The following is a 20233-nucleotide window of genomic DNA, read 5'->3' as shown; positions in this document are numbered from 1 at the left end:
CCTGCTAGGTTTGGAATTGTTTGAGACCCATGACCCCTGTTTTCTTTCCAGTTTTTCCCATCGGGAATGGAAATGTTTTCCCTATGCCTGTCCATTGTATTTTAGAATCAGATGGTTGTTCTCTAGGTTTCACAGTTCACAGATGGAGGGTGTAGCAGTTTGATATTATTTATGAATTCCAAAAAAGATATTGATTATGTTTGTAAACTGGTCTGTTCCTCTGGGTGTGATAACCTTCATTGTATTATATTTCAGCTGAGATGTCTGATTAAGTTATGTTAAGATTAGGGCTTTGATTCAACCATGTCATTAGGGCATGCAGGGTTGAGTCCCCGCCCCCCTTTGTAGGCTTTATAAATGAATACTCAATCAAGAACACATGCAAGTAGATACCCAGAGAAGAAGAACACAGAGGAATAGAGAGAGCTCACTAGACATAGCACAGGCCTGGGAAGAGAGATGAGCCTGATAGTTTACAGATGACCTTGTGAAGATAGCAGAATGGCTGAGCCCAGAAAGAAACAAGCCCCAGGGAGAAAGATAAGCCCTATGCCAGCCTACAGCTGAGATCGGAAGAAGCTGGGACCATGGAGCCTTAAGAGGAAGCAGGAAAGGCTGAACCCTTGCAGACATAGCCCGCCATCTTGCTTCACATGTGGCCGATGACATTGGGTAAGAAAGTACCTCTTATCGTACTTTGAGTTGGACTCGTTAGGGCCTTGTGACTGTAAGCTTATGTTCCAAATAAATACCCTTTATAAAAGTCAACAGAGTTCTGGTACTTTGCATCAGCACCCCTTTTGGCTGACTAATACAGAGGGAAATTGTGAACACACCCATCACTGATTTTCTTTCCTTATTAGAGGATTTGCAGGCTTACAGAATAATTATGCATAAAATACAGCATTCCCATATACCACTCCAAAGCCAACACCTTGCATTGGTGTGGAACATTAGTTACAATTTATGACCACACATTTTTATAATTGTGCTATTAATTAAAGTCCATGGTTTAGTTTAGGGTTCATGTATAGTGTAGGACTTTTAAATTCTTATTTCTATTCTGTTACTATGTATACAATCTAATATTTCCCCTTGTAAGCATATTCAGATAGATATTTCAGTGCTGTTAATTGCATTCATAATGTGGTGCTGCCATCACCACGTTCTTAAATTTAATCCATTCTTATGGGTGTAAATTCATTGTAAGTAGGATGAGGTTACTTCAGTTAAGGTGTATCCCACCTCATTTAGGATGGGTCTTAATCTCATTACCAGAGTCCTTTATAAGAGAATGAAATTCAGAGAAAGAGAGAGAGCCACAGGAAGCAAGGAGCTGAAATGGAATCCAGAAGAGAAGAAAGAGACCAGGAGATGCAGCCATGTGCCTTGCCAAGTGAAAGAGGAACCAAGGATCAACAGCAGTGGGCCTTAGAACAAATCTTTGAGGAGAAAGCAGCACCTTGATGCTGCCTTGATTTGGACATTTCCCAGCCTCAAAACCATGGGTGGATAAATTCCCATTGCTTAACCTGACCCATTCCATGGTATTTGCTTCAGCAGCCTAGGAAACGAAAACAACTTCACAAGTGTGTGTCCGTGTCCCCTGCCACTGGGCATTTCTCTGAAGGTGATGCAAGGAAATGGTCTACACACCCCACTCTGGTGTGTGTTGTAGATGACCCTTTCCCTCCCTCCCAGGAAAGATACAGCAGGAGGAGTGGGCCAGGTGCCATCAAATGCACATACATAACCAAGCAGTCTCCAGAGAATATTTCCATATGCTCAGGGGAAAGGGGGATGGGAGGGAAGCAGATGTGGCTCAAGCAGCTGGGCTCCCGCCTACTACGTGGGAGGTCCTGGGTTCAGTTCCTGGTGCCTCCTGGAGAAGATGAGCAAGACAGTGAGCTGACGCAATGGGCTGATGCAGCAAGATGACACAATGAGATAATGCAACCAAGAGATACAGCGAGGAAGCACAAGAGATAACAAGAAATGCAACAAACAGGGAGCAGAAGTGGCTCAAGTGATTAGGTTCCTCCCTCCCACATGGAAGAGCCTGGGTTTGGTTCCTGGTGCCTCCTAAAAAAGAAGATGAGCAGATAGTGAGCCCAAACATGGGTGGGGGGGATAAATAAATAAAAATAAAAATACTCTTTAAAAAAGGGGATGGGGTATGCCTGAGGTCCACTATCTGCTAGGAGATGAGTTTTATCTGCAGACTCTCCAGCGAAGGGAGTCAGCCCACATTGATCATCCATCCTAGGACCCAGACCAATGCATCTAGTCCCAAGAAAAGGGTTTCTTTGTGGGTCATGGGGAAGATGGCAGGCCATGCTCAGACTGACTTCTTCCATGGAACTCAATTTGTAAAAGTTACAGCGCAGTGCTAGCTACATTTCCTGGGCCTGACAAAAAACCTTGCAGGCAAGTACTTTTATTATTCCCATTTTACCAGTGAGGACACTGAGGGGCTCAGAAACTTGCCTAAGTCATAAAGCTAGTTAAGGGAAGCGGACTTTGGCCCAGTGGTTGGGGCGTCCGTCTACCACATGGGAGGCCCGCGGTTCAAGCCCCGGGCCTCCTTGACCCGTGTGGAGCTGGCCCACGCGCAGTGCTGATGCGCGCAGGGAGTGCCGTGCCACGCAGGGGTGTCCCCCGCGTGGGGGAGCCCCACGCGCAAGGAGTGCCTCCGTGAGGAAAAGCCGCCCAGCGTGAAAAGAAAGAGCAGCCTGCCCAGGAATGGCGCCGCCCACACTTCCCGTGCCGCTGACGACAACAGAAGCCGACAAGGAAACAAGACGCAGCGAGGGGACACAGAAGACAGACAACCGGGGGAGGGGAGGGGAATTAAATAAATAAAAAATAAATCTTTAAAAAAAAAAAGCTAGTTAAGTAGGAAAGTCAGGATTCGAAACTAGACCATCTGGTTCCAGAGGCTGTGCTGTTTTTTTTGTTTTTAATAAAAAATCAATCTATTGAAGTATAATATTTATTTAATAAAATGCACCCTTTTACTCATTTTTTAAAATTGACATCATTATAAATTCATATGTAGTTCTAAGAAATAATATGGGGATGCAGCTGTGGCTCGAGCAATTGAGCTCCCGTTTACCATATGGAGGACCCAGGTTCGATCCCTGGGACCTCCTATTAAAAAGTGGGGGGCGGGAAAGGTGTCCCAGACCTGGGTGATGAGGCACAGGCCCCTGCACAGCACGGAGCGTTGTGGCAAAGCGATGCACCAAAAAGACGATGATGTAACCAGATAGAAAATAATAATAATAATAATAATAATAATAGGGGTTAAAGAGCTAAGAGTTTCACAAATGCTATCAGGGTATTTTAGTCTTTAACAAAGATTTTGCTTAAATTATCATCAAAATTAGATTTAACATTTCCTATAGGTGATTTATCTATATTTGGTAAACAAGATTTACCAAACAAAGTGTTTTACCATGATCTGTTATTTTCTCCCATTTCTCGTTCCTCCATACCTGAATAAATTACTGGCCTAACTCAAAAAAAAAAAAAAAAAAAAAAAGGGAAGCAGATGTGGCTCAACAGATGGAGTGTCCACCTACCATATAGGAGGTCCAAGGGTTCAGTATCCAGACCCTCCTGGCTCGTGTGATGAGCTGGCCCTGCGCAGTGCCGCTGCACGCAAGGAGTGCTGGCCCACGCAGGGACGCCCCTGCATAAGGGTGACCCCCGTGCAAGGAGTGGCCCCTGTACAAGGAGAGCCACCCCGTGTGAAACCGCAGCCCGCCCAGGAGTGGTGCCACACACATGGAGAGCTGACGCAGCAAGATGACGCAACAAAAAGAGACACAGATCCCCAGTGCCGCCTTATGAGAATACAAGTGGACACAGAAGAACACACAGTGAATGGACACAGAGCAGACAACCCAGGAGGGGGTTGGGGGAGAAATTAAATAAACAAACAAACAAACAAATAAATAATTTTAGTGGGATTAATCCTTAATCTAGCATTGTTAATCCACATTATAATGTAAGGTTACCAGATGGGATTGAGCATATCATTGTTATTTATGTATTTTTAATTGTTCATTTCATAATATTTAAATGCTGGTTTGGCAAACTGAAAAAATATTTACTGGCCTTGGACTGATCTTCCTTCCTTCCTCTCTCTCTCTCTCTCTTTCTTTCTTTCCCTTGAATACTTTGCCCAATCTCCCCCAATGGTACCATCTTGCAAAACTCTAGTTCAACATCATAACTAGGATATTGACATTGATACAATCCACTGATCTTTTTCAGGTTTCCCCAGTTTCACTTGCACTCATTTGTGTGTGTGTGTGTGTGTGTATTATCATATGTGTAGGCACAAGTATTTACCACTACAGTCCAAGGTACTGAATAGTTCCAACCCCACAAGAATCCTTGAGTTGCCATTTTATAAACACACCCACTTCCCTCACCACATCACCTTCCTATCCTTAACCCTGGCAGCCTCTAATCTGACCTTCAGTTCTAAAATTTCATTGTTGCAAAATGTTATGTAAATACAGTCATATAGTATGTAAACTTTCAGGACTGGTTTTTTTTCTCAGACCAATTTCCTGAAGATTCATCCAAATTATTGTGTGTATCAAAACAAACAAGCAGGCAAACAAATGAAAAAAACCAACTCAATTCCTGGCCCAGTACCTAAAAAAAAAAAAAAAAAAAAATGCAAAAGAAAGACATTCCTAGATAAACAAAAACTGGGAGAATTTGTTGCTAGCAGACCTGTCTTACAAGAAATACCAAAGGAAGATTTTAGGCCAGATAGTATTAAGTATTGACAAGAAAACAAGAGCCTAGCAAAGTTATTTATAAAACACAGAATAAATGTATATTCCCATTCTTTTCTTCTTTTAAATGATTTTAAAAGCAATTGTATAAAACAATATGTATATAATGTTTTATTGACCTATAACATATAGAAATGTAATATATATGCCAATACCAGCAAAAGGGAGGCGGGTGGGAGCAAAGATGTATTGTGCTAAGAAAATGACTCCAGGTGGCAAAGAAAATCTAAAAGAGAAAATGAAGAAAACCTGAAATGATAAATACAAAAGTCAATATTATAAAAACTATAACTATATACTTGGGCTCCTTTCTTCTCTGAGCTTCATTAAGAGTCATAAAATTATATAAAATATTAATTATAAAAATACATGGTTTTGCGCTGTTCTTAGACGTAATATGTATAACAATACCACAGTAAGAGGGAAAAGAGAAAAGAGCTATATAAGAATAACATTTTAATATTTCATTGCAATTAGTTTAGTATAAATCTGAAGTTGATTCTGATAAGTCAAGATGTATATGCTAAGCTTTTAGAGCAACTACTAAGGAAATAACTTTTAAAATATAGTGTTAGAAAAAAAAGAATAAAAAATATGTAGTGTTAGAATCATTTCAAAAACCAAATGCTACATTAGAATACTCATATAAAACAAAAGAAATCAGTAAAGAAGAAATAAAGGAACAAAAAAAAGATGTGAAATACACAAAAACAAAAGGTGAAATGGCAGGTGTAAATCCAACTATAGCAATAGTAACATTAAATGCAAACGGATTAAACAACCCAATCAAAAGGTAGAGATTGTCAGACTGGATAAAAGGAAAACATGATACAACTACATGCTGTCTACAGTAGATATACTTTATATTTAAGGTATAAGGAGATTAAATGTAAAAGTCCAGAAAAAGACCTATTACACAAGCAGCAATCATAAGAAAGCTGGAGTGGCTATCATACTAATATCAAATAAGATAGACCTTAAAGCCTCTCCAAAATGTTAGTAAAGCTAAAGGGGACATTTTCTAATGATAAAAATGTCAATCATTCAGGAAGATAATAACAATTATAAACATATATGCACCTAATAACAGAACATAAAATACATAAACCAAAAATTAAAAGAAATGAAGGGGATAAAAAACAATTCAGCAATAATAGTTGGAGATTTTAATACTGCTCTGTCATTAATGCATAGAAGAACTAAGCAAAAGATCAAGAAAATAGAAGGCTTGAACAACACTACAAACCAACTATATCTAGCAGAACAAACAGAACATTCCATCCCCAAACAGCAGACTATACATTCCTCTCAAGAGAGGAATGTTCTCAAGAGAACATGAAACATTCTCCAGGAGAGACCATATGCTAGGTCATAAAATAAATCTCAGAAATTAAAATGATCGAAATAATACAAAGTACATTCACTATTCACAGGGGGGTTAAAATAGAAATCAATAACAGAAATAAATTTGTGAAACTCAAAAATATGTGGAAATTAAACAACACACTGTCAGATAACCAATAGAGCAAAGAAGAAATCAAAAGGGAAATTAGAAAATGCTTTCACATGAATGAAAATGAAGATAGAACAACCAAAATTCCAAAATTTATGGGATACAGCTAAAGCAGTGCTCAGAGGTAACTTTTTTTTAGGAGGTACCAGAGAATGAACCCAAGACCTCGTATATGGGATGCAAACACTCAGTCACTGAGCTACATCAGCTCCCCAGTGAGAGTCGTTTTTTCATTTTTTTTTTTTAAGGAGGTACTGGGGATCAAACCGGGAACTTCATACATGGGAGGCAGGTGCTCAAGCACTTGAACTACAGGCACTCCCCTCAGAGGTAAATTTATAGCTTCAAAGGCCTGTATTTAAAAAGAAGAAAGATCTTAAATTAGTAACATCACCTTCTACTTTAAGGAACTGGGGTGAGGGGGAGAGTAAACTAAACTAAACTAAACAGAAGAAAATAAAGTTTAGAGTAAACCACATGTGGCACAGGCAAGGACACTGAAAATAAACAGCTGCTACTTTGCCAGCCACCTTCCTTGGGGCTGCATCTGAGTCTCCACTGCTGCAGGTCCACTCAGGAGCCCAAGAAGATCTAACTGCAACCATGAGCGGCAGTGAGTGCTTCAGCTATGGACGTTCTGGCCGCTGGGCCTGGGGATGCCCTACTGCAGGAAGCCCTCGTTGTGGAACCAGAAGCTGTGGCAGAGGTTTCCCATTTGTTTCCTCATCTGTTCCAGGCATCTGTTATTGCTGTGGTGAATCTGGTCATCTTGCCAAGGACTGTGCTCTTCAGGAAGATGAAACCTGCTGTAACTGGGGGAGGTGGCCCCTTTGCCAGGGATTGCAAGAGTCCAAAAGAGAGCAAGAGCAATGCTGCTACAACTGTGGGAAAACAGGCCATCTGGCTCGTGACTGTGACCACGTGGATGAACAGAAATGCTATTCTTGTGGAGAATTTGGACATAGTCAAAAAAGACTGCACCAACACCAATGTTCACAGCAGTGTTATTCATGATAGTCAGAAGCTGGAAACAACCCAGGTGTCCATCAACTGATGAATAAACAAATTGTTTATTGATAAACAGACTGTGGCATATACACATGATGGAATAATACACAGTGGTAAGAAGAAATGAAGTTGTGAAACGTATGACAACATGGATGAACCTGGAGGACATTAAGCTGAGTGAAGCAAGCCAGATACAGAAGGACAAATACTGTGTGATTTCCGTACCATAAACTAAACATATTAAGTGAAATATAAATATATTATGCAAAATATGAATATGGGTAGAATTGCATATATAAGACCATTTTTCTTTGAAGCTGAATAAATGTAAGTTAATACTATAAAATATTAATATCAGGCAAAATTTTATACTAAGTGGAGACCAGACACAGAGTACTACATATTGTATGATTCCATTTATATAAAATGTAAATATAAATCAATTTATAAAGATGAAAGGAGATTAATGGTTATGTAGGCCTGAGGAAGGAATACTAAGGAGGTGCAGAGTCTTTCTTTTTGGAGTAATGAAATTGTTCTAAAATTTTTGAGATGATGAATGTACAACATTGTGATTATACTAAAAGCCATTGATTATACACCCATGTGGGTGCCTGTGCAGTGAGCCAAGTGCCTGCACAGTGAGCTGAGTGCCCATGTGGTGAATAGGTGCCCATGCAGTGAGTCAAGAACCCATGTGGTGAGCCAAGTGCCCACATGAGTGTCCGCATGGCAAGCCAGTGCCTGCACGGTGAGCTGAGAGCCCACATGAGTACCTGTGCAGCGAGCCAGTGCCCATGTGGCGAACCAAGTGCCTGGACAGTAAGCTCACGCAAGTGAGTCAAGCAGCAAGATGATGACGCAACAAAAGAGAGACAAAGGGGAGAGTCAAGGTGAAACATAGCAGAGACCAGGAACTGAGGTGGTGCAATTGACAGGGAACCTCTCTCCACATCAGAGGTCCTCAGGATCAAATCCTTGTGAATCCTAGAGGAGAAAGACAAGGAGAGAAGACAAAAAAAAGAAATAAATACAGAAGATCACACAGCAAATGGACACAGCAAAAACAGCAGGGCAGGGGAGGGGGAGGGGAAGAAAAAAAGACAGCCCCAAAGTGAAATGCTCTAGATATGGTGAAACCGGTCATGTAGCTGTCAACTGCAGCATGACTAGTGAGATCAACTGTTACACTGTGGAAGGTCAGGGCACCTTGCATGGCAATGCACAATTGAGGCTACAGCTTAATTATTTTCATTTGTCATTCTTCCTTTTTCTGATTGATGGCTGTATTATTTTCTCTGAATCCTCCTTACCAGTCAAAGGTTGGCAGATAGAGGCTATTCCCAGTGTGCTTCACTTGTTGTATTAGTCAGCTAAAGGGGTGCTGATGCAAAATACCAGATATCAGTTGGTTTTTATAAAGGGTGTTTATTTGGGGTAAAAGCTTACAGTCACAAGGCCATAAAAAGTAAAGTACGTCCCTCACTAAAGTCTGTTGCCATGTGTTGGAGCAAGATGTCTGCCGGTCTCTGTGAGGGTTCAGCCTTCCTCTTCAGGTTCCATGGTCCCAGCTTCTTCTGGTCTCAGCTGTAGGCTGGTATAAGGCTTGTCTCTCTCCCTGGGGCTCATTTCTTCCCGAGCTCAGCAGCTCTGGTCTCTCCACAAGGTCAGCTATAGACTATCAGGCTCTCTCTCTTTCTGGAGCCTCTGCTGTGTCTATGGAGCCATCCCTATTCTTCTGTGTTCTCCTCCTGTGTATTGACTTCCTGGGGCTCCAGCATCAAAATTCTAAACTTTCTCTTCTGCTGCGTCATGTTCTCTGTGAATCTCTGTCCACCAAAGCAGCAGGGACTCAATATCCTACTGACGTGGCCCAATCAAAGCCCGAATCATAATTTAATCAAGTAAAAGTAAAGCCTCTGAATTTAATACAATCCAATATGCCCAGAGAAACAGACAAGTTTACAAACACAATCCAAAATCTATTTTTGGAATTTATAAACAAAGCCAAACTGCCAAACTTGCCATGTAAAAGGAGGAAAGGGGTGGGAAAAAATCCACTTTCTGCATTTTCAGTTTATTTAGTTAAACTAAAAAAGAAGTTTATGTTGTGTATAATGCTTTGTTAAAGAACCCCATTTCCGCACCACTCGTGAATAGGGATTAATGAGTGGGAAGAGTTGCGTCAGACCAGTAAGCCCTTTCTGGGTTTCTGGAATATGTTCGCATGTAGGAGGTGAAACCAGTTCTGGAAGTGAAATTCCGTAAGTAACTTAACTTTTAGTATAATGATGACCTTGGAGTATCTCACTTCAGTAGCTATTAACTAATATCAAGTAACATCTATATCAGGCCCTCCATAGGGCATACAGTTGAGTGGAAGCAAATAAAATAAAAAGACAAACATGCATGCTAATGGCTGTGCAAGACAGAAATCGAGATAAAAGCCTAAACAGGAATAACTTCACCACAGCATTGATGCTGGATAGTGTTTGCAATGGTTTAGAAGACATTTTTTTAAAGACTAAATCTAAAACCCAGAGTAAACATTGATGTTCAGAGTTAGTATAATTTGGAGGTATTCAGAAATTGCAGAGAAAGGCATTTTTTTCAAGACAATCAAGATGTTATTTTTGTATATTTTATCACTTAGACAACTGTGTTTCATTTACTGTAATCAGTTTTTAAAGGCAGATGGAAAAAGCAACTGAAGTCCTAGAAAATAGAAATGTAAGTTTAAACTAGCTAAAAAAGCTGGAGGAGGAAAGGGGAAAAAAGACTAGAGTAAATATATGATATAGGAATAAAAAAGCAATAGAGAAAATCAGTAAGGCTACTATCTGGTTCTCTGAAAAGATCAACAAAATTAACAATGTTTAACTAGATTGACTAACTAAAAATGAGAGAAGATTCAAATGCCTAGAATCAGAAATGAAAGGGAGGACATCACTATTGACCTGAAAGAAATTAAAAGGCTTATAAGAAAGTAGTATGACCAAGTGAATACACAATATATTAGATAACGAATGAAAGGGACAAATTCCTAGAAACACACTAACCACTTAAACTGATTCAATAAGAAATAGTCTGAATGGACCTACAAGTAAAGAAATTGATTGCTATCAAACAACTGCCCAGGCCCACATGGCTTCATTGTTGAGTTCTGCCAAACATTTAAAGAAGAATAAATACAAATTCTTCATGAACTCTTAAAAAAAAAATAGGAGAGGAAACACTTCCCAATTCATTTTATGAATCCAGTATTACCCTGATCCCACAGCCAGACAAAAACATCACAAGAAAAGGGAACTACAGACCAATATCTCTTATCAATATAGAGACAAATGCCCTCAACAAAAAAATAGCAAACTGAATCCAACAATATATAAAATGGATTATACACCATAACCAAATGGAATTTATCCCAAGAATTCAAGTTTGGTTTCACAAGTAAAAATCAGTGTAGTACACATTAATAGAACAAAGGAGAAAAAAACTATATGACCACCTTGCTAGTTGCGGAAAAGGTGTTTTTAAGAATGCTTTGGTAAAAAGGTTGTTTGCTAATCTTTGGAAGTGAATAGAAAAGGTGAAAGCACATCACAGTGTCTGTGACTAGCAGTGCTGTTATACAGGTATGACGGTTGAAAGGGAAAGCCTAAGGTCATGTATATTACTAGAAGGAAAGCTAAAAAATGTAATATGGGACTATATAGCATAGTGAAACCTCATGTGAAATATGAAAGTGGGTAATATAGCATATACAAGACTGTTTTTCTTTGAAACTGAACAAATGTATGTTAACATTACAGGATGTCAATATCAGGCAAAAATACAATGAAAGCGAACTATGGATGGTTGTATATAGTAATATATTAATAATCACCCAGGAAAGGTGAATAAAAGAAAATATTTTGAGATTAAGAAATTAGATACAAGGTACTACATATTGTTTGACTCCTTCTATACAAAATATAAATACAGGGAGTAGATGTAGCTCAAGTGATTGAGTGTCTACTTTCCATGTACGAGGTCCCAGGTTCATTCCCCAGTACCTCCAAAAAACGAAAAGAAACAAACAAGTAAACAAACAAAAAAAACAATTTGGGGAGCTGGTGTAGCCCAGTTGTGTGTGGATTTCCCACATACAAGATCCCAGGTTCAATCCTCACCATGGTACCTCAAAAAATATATATATATATAAATATATACACACACACACAAAGTAGAGACAGAAACAGATTAGCAGCTATGTATGGAAGGAAAAACATAGAAAGATTGAGAGGTGATAAGTTTTTTTTACTTTATTATTATTATTGGAATAATGAAAATGCTGTAATAATGATTGAAATGATGATTGCACACCTATAAATTATACCAAATAACATTGATTGTATACTTGGGATGGCTTGTATGCTTTATTAATATGTATCAATAAAATAGATTTGTTTTTAAAAAATCCAGCACTCTTTCATAACACACAAAAAAATCAGAAAACCATGAATAGAAGGGAATTTCCTCAACATCATAAAGGATATTTATGAAAAAATCCACAACTAATATCATATTGAATAGTGAAAATTAAAAGCTTTCTCCTTAAGATTTGGAACAAATCTTCCTTCCCCACCACTATTGTACTGGAAGTTCTAGCCAAAGCAATTAGGAAGAAAGAAAAAGTAAAAGTATACAAATTGAAAAGGAAGAAGTAAAACAATCTCTATTTACAGATAACATGATCGTATATATAGAAAACCTAAGGAATCCACTTGAAAATACTAAAATTAATAAATGAGTTCAGCAAGTCTGCAGGATATATGATCAGTAGAAGGGAGCAGATATGGCTCAAGCAATTGGGTACCCACCTCCCATGTGGGAGGTCCCAGGTTCGGTTCCTGGTGCCTCCCAAAGAAGACAAGCAGGTGACACAACCAGCAAGACACCACAATGAGAAGACACCACAACAATCAGATGCCACAACCAGCAGATACTGCAGATGCCACAACTGCCACAACCAACAGATGCCACAACCAGCAGACGCTACAACCAGCAAGAAGTGGAAGTGGCTCAAAATGCTGGGCACTCACCTCCCAAATGTTTGTTTCCTGGTGCCTCCTAAAGAAGATGAGCAGACAATAAGCAGACAGATGAGGGAGCCATCTTGGGGGGAAGAGTAAAAAAATAATTAAAAAGAAAACAATTTTTTTAAAAAAATCAGTGTACAAATGTCAAGAATATATTTATACACTTGCAATTAACAATCCAAAAATGAAATTAAGGAAACAATTCCAGTTACAACCAAAAATAATAAAATTCTTAAGAATAAATTTAACAAAAGAAGTTAAAACTTATACTCTGAAAACTACAAAACATTGTTGAAAGAAAATAAAGAAGATCTAAATAAATGGAAAAACATCCCATGTTCAGGGATCAGAAGACTTAATATTGTTAAGATGAAAATATCCTAAAATTGACTACTGATTTGATGCAAATTCCCATCAGAATCCCAACTGACTCCTTGGTAGAAATTGAGAAGTTGAAAGAATGGAATTGCAAGGGACCCAGAGTAACCAAATCAACTTAGAAAAATACAACATAAGAGGACTCACACTTTCCAATGTCAAAATTTACTACAGGGAATTGGATGTAGCTCAAGAAATTGGGCTCCCACCTACCACGTGGGAGGTCCCAGGTTCAGTTCCCAGTGCCTCCTGGAGAAGACAAGCAAGACAGTGAGCTGGTGTGATGGGCTGGTGTAGTGAACTGATACAACGAGATGATGCAACAAGGATACACAAAGTGAAAACACAATGAGAGACAACAAAGCAGGAAACTGAGGTGGCTCAAGTGATTGAACACTTCTCTCTCATATGGGAGGTCCCAGATTCAGTTCCTGGTGCTTTCTAAAGAAAAGACGAGCAGACACAGAGAACACACAGTGAATGGACACAGAGAGCAGACAGCGAGCACAAACAAAAAGGTGAGTGGAATAAATAAAATAAACCTTTTTTTAAAAAAAACTTACTACAAAGCAACAACAATCAAAACAGTATGGTACTGGTATAAGGATATACACACAAATAAGTGGAATAGAATATAGAGTTACGAAATAAATCTATATGTCAACAGTCAACTGATATTCAACAAGGGTAACAAGGCCATTCAATGGGGGAAAGAATAATATCTCCTCATGGAAAAACTGGATAGCCACAAACAAAATAATGAAGATGGGTCTCTATCTCACATCGTATATAAAAATTAACTCAAAATGGATCATAGACCTAAATATGAGAGCTAAAACTATAAAACTCTTACAACAAACCTTGGAGTAAATCTTCATGATATACTTTGCAATAGATTCTTAGATATGACACCAAAAACATAAGCAACAAAAGAAAAAAAATAAATTGGACATCGACAGTATTTAAACCTTTTGTACTTCAAGGGACACTATCAAGAAAGTGAGGGAAGTGGATGTGGCTCAAGCAATTGGGCTCCCGTCTACCATATAGGAGGTCCAGGGTTCAATGCCCAGGGCCTCCTAGTAAAGGCAAGCTGGCCCGTGTGGCGAGCTGGCCCACACGGAGTGCTGGCCTGCACAGAGTACTGCCCCATGCAGGAGTGCTGGCCCACGCAGAGAGCTAGCACAGCAAGATGACACAACCAAAAGAGACACAGGGGAGAGATAATAAGAGATGCAGCAGATCAGGGAGCTGAGGTGGTGCAAGAGAATGATCACCTCTCTCTCACTCTGGAAGGTCCCAGGACCAGTTTCCGGAGCCACCTAATGAGAATATAGGCAGACACAGGAGAACACAGCAAATGGACACAGAGAGCAGATAATGGGGAGGGGGGAGCAGGAGGAGGGAGAAATAAATAAATAAATCTCTTTTTAAAAAAGAAAGTGAAAAGACAATCCATAGAACGGGAGAAAATAATTGCAAGTCATATATCTGATAAGGGAGTTGTATCTAGAATACACAAAGCACTTGTGCAGTTCAGTAATAAAAAGACAACCCTACTGAAAAATAGGATAAGGATATAAATTGGCATTTTGCAAAGAAGATATACAAATGGCCAATGAGCACAGAAGATGATTGACATCATTAGCCATCAGGGAAATGCAAATCAAAACCACAAGATATCATTTCACTTCCATAACAAATGTGGTGGATGTGGGGAAATCCAAAGTCTCATATGAACTCCCGGGAATGTAAAATAGTGCAGTCACTGTGGAAAACTGTCTGGTAGTTCCTCAAACAGTTAAAAATAGAGTTACCATATGACTCTAGGTATATATCCAAAAGATATGAAAATACATGTTCACATACTGATTTGCATTGTATAACTAATGTTTATAACGGTGTTTCTACTAAGAAGCACCCCAATGTCAACCAACATACAAACAAATAAACAAAAATGTGGCATTGTTTATGAATTCCAAAAATAGATACTAGATTATGTTTGTAAACTGGTCAATACCTGGGTATGAGTAAATTATGATTAAGAGGGAAGTGGATGTGGATCAAGTAATAGGGCTAAAATATGGGAGGATCCAGGTTTGATCCCTGGGGTCTCCTGGTAAAAAAGAAAAAGAGAAAGCATGTCTGTGCGGCAAACTGAGTGCCCACACCGTGAGCCAGTGTCTGTGCAAGTGAGTCACGTAGCAGGATGATGATGCAGCAAAAAGAGAGATGAAGGGGAGAGTCAAGGTAAGGTGCTTCAGAAACCAGGAACTGAGGTGGCGCAGGTGACAGGGAACCTCTCTACATCAGAGGTCACCAGGATCAAATCCCAGTGAATCCTAGAGGAGAAAAAACAAGAAGAAAGACAAACAGAGAAATAGATACAGAAGATCACACAGCAAATGGACACAGCAAAAACAGCAGGGTGGGGGTGGGGAGGAGAAAAATTAATTAATACATTTTTTAAAAATTATGATTAGGGCTTTGATTGGGCTCAAAGAATTGAGCCCTGGGGAGAGAAACAAAGCCTAGAGTACCTGGTAGTCTACAGCTGACCTTGTAGAGACAACAGAGCAGCTGAGCCCAGAGAGAATTGAGCCCAGGGAGAGAGACAAGACTTATCCCAGCCTACAGCTGATATTGGAAGAAGCTGGGACCATGAAGCCTTAAGAGGAAAGGGAAGGCTGAACGTTGGCAGCCATCTTGCTCCAAAATATGGCAACAGACTTTGGTGAGGGAAGTAATTTATGCTTTATGGCCTGGTAAAGCTTCTACCCCAAATAAATCCCTTTATTTTTTTATTTTTTATTTTTTATCAGCTTCTGTTGTTGTCAGTGGCACGGGAATCTGTGCCTCTTTTAGTTGCGTCATCTTGCTGCGTCAGTTCTCCGTGTGTGCGGCACCATTTCTGGACAGGCTGCACTTTCTTTCGCGCTGGGCAGCTCTCCTTACAGGGCGCGCTCCTTGCGCGTGGGGCTCCCCTATGCGGGGGACACCCTGCATGGCACGGCACTCCTTGTGCACATCAGCACTGCACATGGACCAGCTCCACACGGGTCAAGGAGCCCTGGGGTTTGAACGGCGGATCTCCCATGTGGTAGACGGAAGCCCTAACCACTGGGCCAAGTCCGCCCCCCTAAATAAATCCCTTTATAAAAGCCAGCCAGATTTCTGGTATTTTGCATCAACAGCCCTTTGGCTGACTAATACAGATTTGGTACCAGAGAGTGGGGTTATGATTTTGCAATTACCAAAATGCTGGAATAGTTTCATAAATGGGTAAGGGGTATTTTTCTGAAGAATTGTGAGAAACCTGATGGAAAAGCCTTAATGCTTTGAAGAGACTGTTGGTAGTACTATGGACTCTAAAGAGACTTTTTATGATGCCTTAGAAGTAAATGATGAAACTATTATTGGAATCTGGAGTAAAGGGGATCCGTGTTTTAAAGTTGCAAAGAAACTAGCAAGATTGACTCCTGATGTGTTATGGAAGGCAAAATTGGAAAATGTTGAGCCTGGGCATTTAGCTGAAGAACTTTCCAAAGTAACCTAGAGAATGTGTCTTGGCTTCTCCTTGCAGCTTATAGCGAAATGCTAGATGTGAGAGATAAGCTGAGGACTGAACTGTTGGGCACAAAGAAAACAGACACTGATTCCAGAAATTCCAAGCCTCTGGAAATCAAGCTCCCAGATGATAGTGCCCCATTTGAGAAATTAACTAAACTTGGAAATTGTAAATCTGGATTGAAGATGCAGTTATGTCAGAAAGACTTGTGGAAAGTCTTACTGTCTGATGGCTTGGACACCTGCTTTGTGCATGCTAAACCAACAAGATTTCTGAAAGAGTTGTATGGACAAAACCTCTGTCAGCTAAAAGAGACATATGAAATATGAAAGGGGAAACCATGGAAGCTGAGATCTGGAACTTGGAGTTCTCCTAAATGATACTGCAGGGACAGATGCTGGACATTATATATCCTGCCATAACCTACTGAATGTACTAGGGGAGAGTGTAAACTACAATGTAAACTATAATCAACGCAGTGCAGCAGTCTCCAAAATGTATTCACCAAATACAATGAATGTGCCACACTGATTAAAGAGTTGTTGATTTGGGAGGAGTGGGGGGTGGGGGGTGGGGTATGTGGGAACCTCTTACATTTTTCAATGTAACATTTTTGTGATCTAGGTATCTTTAAAAAAAAAGACAATTTAATTTTTTTAAAAAAGGGTTTAAATTTTTAAAAGTTTTACAATTTTTAAAAAAGACATCTCCATGGGCCAAGAAAGGAATCCCACCTATATGTACAGAGAGGGTGAGTTTGCCCCAGGAGTTGAAGAGGGTGGATGTTCCCACCAATGTTCAGGGAGAGTTTTGCCACTCCATCCAGTTATAAAAGACCACATATAATGTGAGTCTATTTCTATGAAATGTCCAGGGTACAGAGAAGGGTGGAGCACATTCTCAAGGATTAGGGCAGTTAATGTCAGCACCCCTGGGAAGCAGACTTGGCCCAAGGGATAGGGCATCCGTCTACCACATGGGAGGTCTGCGGTTCAAACCCTGGGCCTCCCTGACCATGTGGAGCTGGCCCATGTGCGGTGCTGATGCGCGCAAGGAGTGTCCTGCCATGCAGGGGTGTCCCCCATGTAGGGGAGCCCCACGCGCAAGGAGTGCACCCCATAAGGAGAGCCGCCCAGCGCGAAAGAAAGTGCAGCCTGCCCAGGAATGGTGCTGCACACACGGAGAGCTGACACAGCAAGATGACGCAACAAAAAGAAACACAGATTCCCGTGCCACTGACAACAACAGAAGCGGACAAAGAAGAACATGCAGCAAATGGACACAGAGAACAGACAACTGGGGGCGGGGGAGGGAAGGGGAGAGAAATTAAAAAAAAAAAAAAATGTCAGCACCCCATAGGTCTGAGAGGGGTGTGCCTGTCCCCCATGGATTAGAGAAGGTCAGGGTACCAACTAGTTGCTCTGACAAGTTTGGGCCTGTATGCCAAAGTTAGGGAGAATATTGTCTTCATGTCATTATACTAGGGAAGTTAAGACTCTAACCCAAAGATTGGGTAAAGTGAAGCAATCACCCCACTCTTGGAGGTTGAGTTCTGGAGCTGGTCACCACCCAGATGCTTGATGAGGGTGGAACCAAGTAAATGGACGTTGGGCAAGCTAGTGAAAAGGGTGGGTCCTTATGAGGCCCCAGGGAGAAGAAACCATCATCTTGAGAATGACTCTTAGACTTTGAAATCCAATGGAGGATGCCCTGCAGGTTTACTGAACTGCAGAGGACCCATGACTCATGTTTCCCTCCTAATTTCTCCTTATGGTAATGAAAATGTTTATCCTTTGCCCATTTGTATATTGGAAGCAAACAAATGGTTGTTTAAGTTTCAGAGGTCTACAGTCAGATGGGACTTTGCCCAAAGACAAACTCTATTTCTTTAAATTTAAATTTGATTGCAGTGTGATTTTGTACTTAGCATTGTTACTGATTTAAGGTTTTTCGAATATTTTAATGTCTTTTTGGAATTCAGACGATGGAGTAGCAGTTTAGCTTTGTTTATGAATTCCAAAAATAGATATTGGATTATGTTTGTAAGCTGGTCTGTAACTGGGTGTGATTAAATTATGATCAGGACTTTGATTGGGCCATGTCAGTAGGAGGTTGAGTCCCTGCCCCCTTGGTGGTATATCCATATAGTGGAATATTATTGGCGATAAAAAGGAATGCAGTAACGACACATGCTACAATGTGGGTGAAAATTGAAAATACTATGCTAAATGAAATAAGTCAGTTATAAAAGACCACATATAATGTGAGTCTATTTATATGAAATGCCCAGAATAGGCAAATTTATAGAAAGAGGAAGTAGATTAATGGTTGCTTAGGTCAAGGGGGAAAGGGATATAGAGTTAAAGGGTGTGGGATTTCCTTCTGAGATAATTAAAATGTTCTAAAGTCAACAGTGGTTATGGTTGCACATACCTGTTTATATCCTAAAAACCTTTGAATTGTATACTTTAAATGAATGAATTATTATGGTTATGTGAACTATATCTCAATATGGCTGTTTATTTTTTAAAGGATTATTTTAATCTCCTTTTCTTTAGTATCTAATTTTCCATTAATCCCATTTAGGGAATTTTTCATTTTAGATATTGTACTTTTTAGCTGCGTGAGTTTCATTTTTTTAAAATGCCTTCCATTTCTCCTCTTTATGTTGATGATTTCTTCTAAATTCTTGAGCATAGTCTTTACTAGCTTTGACTCTAGGGATGGTTTAACCCTGCTACTAAAGTGTGACCCTTATGGGTCTTCACTGAATGTGCCAGGAGTTCAGCCAGGATTCTCCAGTCTGGCTAGTCAGAACTTGAACACCTCCCAATCCTATGGGAATCATTCAGCTTACAGTTCTCTGGTCATTCTCTACCCAGCCTGCTGAATTACACCCTACATATGCAGGATTAGTACTTTTTTTTTTTTAGGCAAGGGAGTAAAGAGTTTATTAAGAAACAAGAAAATGAGAAAAATGCATGGTCCGAGGCATGGGTCACGGGCATACTGCAGGGTGAATACTGTGGGTGGGACCCCAGGTCAGTGCTTTTTACATGAGTTGGGACTGCCTTGGGGGCTGCATCCCATTAGTTTCCTCCTGGCAAGGGCGAGGGGAGTGTTGCAAGGGAATAGGCAGGGAGCTAGGAATAGCCAGGAACCTTTAGTCTTAACAGATGGCATGTGAGGAGGTTCCTTATTCTACAGGGGAGAGATTTAGTAAGTGGCCGAGATCATGATTCCCCATTCACTCCCCCATTAGGCACAACCAAGGTTAGAGAGGTCCGGAGAGCAGACTATGACCAAGTAATTGGCTCCCCTGTAAATTAAGAAATTAACTATCTTACTTGCCACACCAAGGGTCACCTGAGGCCTCCTGGTTGATGGTTCATGCATGGCTTCAGCCTCTTCTGTCCTCCCCTGGGGCAACGCCCAAGTGGTCCGCGTGGTGAGGCGGCTTGGGGCCAGGTTCCTGCTGACGTGGAGCCTGGATTCAGTGACAGTGCCTTTAACAGAGGCAGGTAAGAGGTGAGCCTGTCCCGTCCCTCGTGCCTGCCTCTCCCTACATTCTCCATCTTGGCAGTGTGGTCTCCATTGTTGGAAACGAGAAGGCTGTTTCTAAAAGGGAGTTACTGGATGTTTGGGGGCCCAGGGAAAGTTTCTGCAGCTTCCTATGGATATCCGAGGCAGACTGGAGTTCCTGGGAGGGTCTGTCCTTCTCTAGAGTTAGGATCTACCAAGAAGGTATTTTATTGCCTCCACCAGCTTTCTTTGAAAAGGCTGGGTTTCTAGGCTCTGCCTCTGACTACATGTCCCTGAGCTTTTAATTGACTGGTTTGGTAGAACATTTCCTCATCCCTTCTAAGGA

At 40.5% G+C, this 20233-nt stretch overlaps 1 pseudogene; it reads left to right on the top strand.

The window, feature by feature from the left end:
* Positions 1-6532: 6532 nt before the first annotated feature.
* LOC101435541 (CCHC-type zinc finger nucleic acid binding protein-like) lies at positions 6533-8583 on the top strand (annotated as a pseudogene).
* The last annotated feature ends 11650 nt before the right edge of the window (positions 8584-20233 follow it).

This window comes from Dasypus novemcinctus, chromosome 7 (assembly GCF_030445035.2).
Source record: "Dasypus novemcinctus isolate mDasNov1 chromosome 7, mDasNov1.1.hap2, whole genome shotgun sequence".
In the NCBI taxonomy this organism is placed as follows: domain Eukaryota; kingdom Metazoa; phylum Chordata; class Mammalia; order Cingulata; family Dasypodidae; genus Dasypus; species Dasypus novemcinctus.
This window is presented reverse-complemented; position numbering and strand designations above follow the sequence as displayed.